Source organism: Oncorhynchus keta, unplaced genomic scaffold, assembly GCF_023373465.1.
Source record: "Oncorhynchus keta strain PuntledgeMale-10-30-2019 unplaced genomic scaffold, Oket_V2 Un_contig_3706_pilon_pilon, whole genome shotgun sequence".
Classification (NCBI taxonomy): domain Eukaryota; kingdom Metazoa; phylum Chordata; class Actinopteri; order Salmoniformes; family Salmonidae; genus Oncorhynchus; species Oncorhynchus keta.
In genome coordinates this window covers 122,501-129,761 of record NW_026287387.1, presented here as the reverse complement: position 1 = coordinate 129,761, position 7,261 = coordinate 122,501, and the positions used below count along the sequence as shown (strand labels likewise).

Sequence of the window (7,261 nt, the reverse complement as noted above, 5' to 3'; positions counted from 1 at the left end):
CAGGGTGTTATGGTACAGAGTCAATGTGGAGGCTATATACAGGGGGTACCAGTACAGAGTCAATGTGGAGGCTATATACAGGGGGTACCGGTACAGAGTCACTGTGGAGGCTATATACAGGGGATACCGGTACAGAGTCAATGTGGAGGCTATATACAGGGGGTACCGGTACAGAGTCAATGTGGAGGCTATATACAGGGTGTTATGGTACAGAGTCAATGTGGAGGCTATATACAGGGGGTACCGGTCCAGAATCAATGTGGAGGCTATATACAGGGTGTACCGGTACAGAGTCAATGTGGAGGCTATATACAGGGTGTACCGGTCCAGAATCAATGTGGAGACTATATACAGGGGTACCGGTACAGAGTCAATGTGGAGGCTATATACAGGGGTACCGGTACAGAGTCAATGTGGAGGCTATATACAGGGGTACCGGTACAGAGTCAATGTGGAGGCTATATACAGGGGTACCGGTACAGAGTCAATGTGGAGGCTATATACAGGGGTACCGGTACAGAGTCAATGTGGAGGCTATATACAGGGGTACCGGTACAGAGTCAATGTGGAGGCTATATACAGGGGGTACCGGTACAGAGTCAATGTGGAGGCTATATACAGGGGTACCGGTACAGAGTCAATGTGGAGGCTATATACAGGGGTACCGGTACAGAGTCAATGTGGAGGCTATATACAGGGGGTACCGGTACAGAGTCAATGTGGAGGCTATATACAGGGGTACCCGTACAGAGTCAATGTGGAGGCTATATACAGGGGTACTGGTACAGAGTCAATGTGGAGGCTATATACAGGGGTACCGGTACAGAGTCAATGTGGAGGCTATATACAGGGGGTACAGGTACAGAGTCAATGTGGAGGCTATATACAGGGGTACCGGTACAGAGTCAATGTGGAGGCTATATACAGGGGGTACCGGTACAGAGTCAATGTGGAGGCTATATACAGGGGGCACCGGTACAGAGTCAATGTGGAGGCTATATACAGGGGGTACCGGTACAGAGTCAATGTGGAGGCTATATACAGGGGGTACTGGTACAGAGTCAATGTGGAGGCTATATACAGGGGGTACCGGTACAGAGTCAATGTGGAGGCTATATACAGGGGGTACTGGTACAGAGTCAATGTGGAGGCTATATACAGGGGGTACCGGAACAGAGTCAATGTGGAGGCTATATACAGGGGGTACTGGTACAGAGTCAATGTGGAGGCTCTATACAGGGGGTACTGGTTCAGAGTCAATATGTCAATGTGCGGGGGAACCGGTGTCGAGGTAGTTGAGGTAATATGTACATGTAGGTAGAGTTATTAAAGTGACTATGCATAGATAATAACAGAGTAGCAGCAGCGTAGAAGAGGGGTGGTTGATTAGCTGTTCAGGTCAGGACTTTTATGGCTTGGGGGTAGATGCTGTTTAGAAGCCTCTTGGACCTTGACTTGGTGCTCCGGTACTGCTTGCCGTGCGGTAGCAGAGAGAACAGTCTATGACTGGGGTGGCTGGAGTCTTTGACAATTTTTAGGGTCTTCCTCTGACATCGCCTGGTATAGAGGTCCTGGATGGCAGGAAGCTTTGCCCCGGTGATGTACTGGGCCGTACCTACTACCCTCTGTAGTGCCTTGCGGTCGGAGGCCGAGTAGTTGCCGTACCAGGTAGTGATGCTCTCGATGGTGCAGCTGTAGAACCTTTTGAGGATCTGAGGACCCATAACAAATATTTTCAGTCACCTGAGGGGGAATAGGCTTTGTCATGCCCTCTTCACGACTGTCTTGGTGTGCTTGGACCATGTTAGTTTGTTGGGGATGTGGAAACCAAGGAACTTGAAGCTCTCAACCTGCTCCACTGCAGCCCCGTCGATGAGAATGGGGGCGTGCTCGGGCCTCCTTTTCCTGTAGTCCACAATCATCTCCTTTGTCTTGAGCACGTTAAGGGAGAGGTTGTTGTCCAGGTACCACACGACTAGGTCTCCTCCCTATAGGCTGTCTCATCGTTGTCGGTGATCAGGCCTACCACTGTTGTGATGGTGTTGGAGTCGTGCCTGGCCGTGCAGTCATGAGTGAACAGGGAGTACAGGAGGGGACTAAGCACGCACCCCTGAGGGGCCCCAGTGTTGTGGATCAGCGTGGCAGATGTGTTGTTGCCTACCCTTACCACCTGGGGGCGGCCCGTCAGGAAGTCCAGGATCCATGATGACATGACTCTATACATAACTGAGTAACAGATCATTCCATGATGACATGACTCTATACATAACTGAGTAACAGATCATTCCATGATAACATGACTCTATAGATAACTGAGTAACCTCTAGTAACAGATCATTCCATGATGACATGACTCTATACATAACTGAGTAACAGATCATTCCATGATGACATGACTCTATACATAACTGAGTAACAGATCATTCCATGATAACATGACTCTATAGATAACTGAGTAACCTCTGGTAACAGATCATTCCATGATGACATGACTGTGTTCAGTGTATTATAGTGGTGTTTCTGATGGGGGTTGTGTTCAGTGTATTATAGTGGTGTTTCTGATGGGGTTGTGTTCAGTGTATTATAGTGGTGTTTCTGATGGGGTTGTGTTCAGTGTATTATAGTGGTGTGTCTGATGGGGTTTGTGTTCAGTGTATTATAGTGGTGTTTCTGATGGGGTTGTGTTCAGTGTATTATAGTGGTGTTTCTGATGGGGTTGTGTTCAGTGTATTATAGTGGTGTTTCTGATGGGGTTGTGTTCAGTGTATTATAGTGGTGTGTCTGATGGGGTTGTGTTCAGTGTATTATAGTGGTGTTTCTGATGGGGTTGTGTTCAGTGTATTATAGTGGTGTGTCTGATGGGGTTGTGTTCAGTGTATTATAGTGGTGTTTCTGATGGGGTTGTGTTCAGTGTATTATAGTGGTGTGTCTGATGGGGGTTGTGTTCAGTGTATTATAGTGGTGTTTCTGATGGGGTTGTGTTCAGTGTATTATAGTGGTGTGTCTGATGGGGTTGTGTTCAGTGTATTATAGTGGTGTTTCTGATGGGGTTGTGTTCAGTGTATTATAGTGGTGTGTCTGATGGGGTTGTGTTCAGTGTATTATAGTGGTGTGTCTGATGGGGTTGTGTTCAGTGTATTATAGTGGTGTTTCTGATGGGGTTGTGTTCAGTGTATTATAGTGGTGTTTCTGATGGGGTTGTGTTCAGTGTATTATAGTGGTGTTTCTGATGGGGTTGTGTTCAGTGTATTATAGTGGTGTTTCTGATGGGGTTGTGTTCAGTGTATTATAGTGGTGTGTCTGATGGGGTTGTGTTCAGTGTATTATAGTGGTGTGTCTGATGGGGTTGTGTTCAGTGTATTATAGTGGTGTTTCTGATGGGGTTGTGTTCAGTGTATTATAGTGGTGTTTCTGATGGGGTTGTGTTCAGTGTATTATAGTGGTGTGTCTGATGGGGTTGTGTTCAGTGTATTATAGTGGTGTGTCTGATGGGGTTGTGTTCAGTGTATTATAGTGGTGTGTCTGATGGGGGTTGTGTTCAGTGTATTATAGTGGTGTGTCTGATGGGGTTGTGTTCAGTGTATTATAGTGGTGTGTCTGATGGGGGTTGTGTTCAGTGTATTATAGTGGTGTGTCTGATGGGGTTGTGTTCAGTGTATTATAGTGGTGTGTCTGATGGGGTTGTGTTCAGTGTATTATAGTGTGTTCAGTGTATTATAGTGGTGTTTCTGATGGGGTTGTGTTCAGTGTATTATAGTGGTGTTTCTGATGGGGTTGTGTTCAGTGTATTATAGTGGTGTTTCTGATGGGGTTGTGTTCAGTGTATTATAGTGGTGTGTCTGATGGGGTTGTGTTCAGTGTATTATAGTGGTGTGTCTGATGGGGTTGTGTTCAGTGTATTATAGTGGTGTTTCTGATGGGGTTGTGTTCAGTGTATTATAGTGGTGTTTCTGATGGGGTTGTGTTCAGTGTATTATAGTGGTGTGTCTGATGGGGTTGTGTTCAGTGTATTATAGTGGTGTGTCTGATGGGGTTGTGTTCAGTGTATTATAGTGGTGTTTCTGATGGGGTTGTGTTCAGTGTATTATAGTGGTGTTTCTGATGGGGTTGTGTTCAGTGTATTATAGTGGTGTTTCTGATGGGGTTGTGTTCAGTGTATTATAGTGGTGTTTCTGATGGGGTTGTGTTCAGTGTATTATAGTGGTGTTTCTGATGGGGTTGTGTTCAGTGTATTATAGTGGTGTGTCTGATGGGGTTGTGTTCAGTGTATTATGGTGTTTCTGATGTTGTGTGTTTTATAGTGGTGTGTCTGATGGGGTTGTGTTCAGTGTATTATAGTGGTGTTTCTGATGGGGTTGTGTTCAGTGTATTATAGTGGTGTGTCTGATGGGGTTGTGTTCAGTGTATTATAGTGGTGTTTCTGATGGGGTTGTGTTCAGTGTATTATAGTGGTGTGTCTGATGGGGTTGTGTTCAGTGTATTATAGTGGTGTTTCTGATGGGGTTGTGTTCAGTGTATTATAGTGGTGTTTCTGATGGGGTTGTGTTCAGTGTATTATAGTGGTGTGTCTGATGGGGTTGTGTTCAGTGTATTATAGTGGTGTTTCTGATGGGGTTGTGTTCAGTGTATTATAGTGGTGTTTCTGATGGGGTTGTGTTCAGTGTATTATAGTGGTGTTTCTGATGGGGTTGTGTTCAGTGTATTATAGTGGTGTTTCTGATGGGGTTGTGTTCAGTGTATTATAGTGGTGTGTCTGATGGGGTTGTGTTCAGTGTATTATAGTGGTGTTTCTGATGGGGTTGTGTTCAGTGTATTATAGTGGTGTGTCTGATGGGGTTGTGTTCAGTGTATTATAGTGGTGTTTCTGATGGGGTTGTGTTCAGTGTATTATAGTGGTGTTTCTGATGGGGTTGTGTTCAGTGTATTATAGTGGTGTGTCTGATGGGGGTTGTGTTCAGTGTATTATAGTGGTGTGTCTGATGGGGTTGTGTTCAGTGTATTATAGTGGTGTGTCTGATGGGGTTGTGTTCAGTGTATTATAGTGGTGTTTCTGATGGGGTTGTGTTCAGTGTATTATAGTGGTGTTTCTGATGGGGTTGTGTTCAGTGTATTATATGTTGTGTTCAGTGTATTATAGTGGTGTGTCTGATGGGGTTGTGTTCAGTGTATTATAGTGGTGTGTCTGATGGGGTTGTGTTCAGTGTATTATAGTGGTGTTTCTGATGGGGTTGTGTTCAGTGTATTATAGTGGTGTTTCTGATGGGGTTGTGTTCAGTGTATTATAGTGGTGTTTCTGATGGGGTTGTGTTCAGTGTATTATAGTGGTGTTTCTGATGGGGTTGTGTTCAGTGTATTATAGTGGTGTTTCTGATGGGGTTGTGTTCAGTGTATTATAGTGGTGTTTCTGATGGGGTTGTGTTCAGTGTATTATAGTGGTGTTTCTGATGGGGTTGTGTTCAGTGTATTATAGTGGTGTTTCTGATGGGGTTGTGTTCAGTGTATTATAGTGGTGTGTCTGATGGGGTTGTGTTCAGTGTATTATAGTGGTGTTTCTGATGGGGTTGTGTTCAGTGTATTATAGTGGTGTGTCTGATGGGGTTGTGTTCAGTGTATTATAGTGGTGTGTCTGATGGGGTTGTGTTCAGTGTATTATAGTGGTGTGTCTGATGGGGTTGTGTTCAGTGTATTATAGTGGTGTTTCTGATCTGATGGGTGTTGTGTTCAGTGTATTATAGTGGTGTGTCTGATGGGGTTGTGTTCAGTGTATTATAGTGGTGTTTCTGATGGGGTTGTGTTCAGTGTATTATAGTGGTGTGTCTGATGGGGTTGTGTTCAGTGTATTATAGTGGTGTTTCTGATGGGGTTGTGTTCAGTGTATTATAGTGGATGTTGTCTGATGGGGTTGTGTTCAGTGTATTATAGTGGTGTGTCTGATGGGGTTGTGTTCAGTGTATTATAGTGGTGTGTCTGATGGGGTTGTGTTCAGTGTATTATAGTGGTGTTTCTGATGGGGTTGTGTTCAGTGTATTATAGTGGTGTTTCTGATGGGGTTGTGTTCAGTGTATTATAGTGGTGTTTCTGATGGGGTTGTGTTCAGTGTATTATAGTGGTGTTTCTGATGGGGTTGTGTTCAGTGTATTATAGTGGTGTTTCTGATGGGGTTGTGTTCAGTGTATTATAGTGGTGTTTCTGATGGGGGTTGTGTTCAGTGTATTATAGTGGTGTTTCTGATGGGGTTGTGTTCAGTGTATTATAGTGGTGTTTCTGATGGGGTTGTGTTCAGTGTATTATAGTGGTGTGTCTGATGGGGTTGTGTTCAGTGTATTATAGTGGTGTTTCTGATGGGGGTTGTGTTCAGTGTATTATAGTGGTGTTTCTGATGGGGTTGTGTTCAGTGTATTATAGTGGTGTGTCTGATGGGGTTGTGTTCAGTGTATTATAGTGGTGTTTCTGATGGGGTTGTGTTCAGTGTATTATAGTGGTGTTTCTGATGGGGTTGTGTTCAGTGTATTATAGTGGTGTTTCTGATGGGGTTGTGTTCAGTGTATTATAGTGGTGTGTCTGATGGGGTTGTGTTCAGTGTATTATAGTGGTGTGTCTGATGGGGTTGTGTTCAGTGTATTATAGTGTTTCTGATGGGGTTGTGTTCAGTGTATTATAGTGGTGTTTCTGATGGGGTTGTGTTCAGTGTATTATAGTGGTGTTTCTGATGGGGTTGTGTTCAGTGTATTATAGTGGTGTGTCTGATGGGGTTGTGTTCAGTGTATTATAGTGGTGTTTCTGATGGGGGTTGTGTTCAGTGTATTATAGTGGTGTGTTCTGATGGGGTTGTGTTCAGTGTATTATAGTGGTGTTCTGATGGGGTTGTGTTCAGTGTATTATAGTGGTGTTTCTGATGGGGTTGTGTTCAGTGTATTATAGTGGTGTTTCTGATGGGGTTGTGTTCAGTGTATTATAGTGGTGTTTCTGATGGGGTTGTGTTCAGTGTATTATAGTGGTGTGTCTGATGGGGGTTGTGTTCAGTGTATTATAGTGGTGTTTCTGATGGGGTTGTGTTCAGTGTATTATAGTGGTGTGTCTGATGGGGTTGTGTTCAGTGTATTATAGTGGTGTTTCTGATGGGGTTGTGTTCAGTGTATTATAGTGGTGTTTCTGATGGGGGTTGTGTTCAGTGTATTATAGTGGTGTTTCTGATGGGGTTGTGTTCAGTGTATTATAGTGGTGTGTCTGATGGGGTTGTGTTCAGTGTATTATAGTGGTG

At 44.2% G+C, this 7,261-nt stretch overlaps 1 long non-coding RNA gene across 2 annotated transcripts in view; it reads left to right on the top strand.

The window, feature by feature from the left end:
* Window positions 1–6,941: 6,941 nt before the first annotated feature.
* LOC127924128 (uncharacterized) overlaps window positions 6,942–7,261 on the top strand; it is a 1,635-nt gene continuing 1,315 nt past the window's right edge. The window contains exon 1 of one of the 2 annotated variants that reach the window (XR_008116860.1): window positions 6,942–7,261. This exon is cut by the window's right edge and continues 585 nt beyond it. This is a non-coding gene — a long non-coding RNA (uncharacterized LOC127924128). The other variant, XR_008116859.1, reaches the window with a different exon arrangement.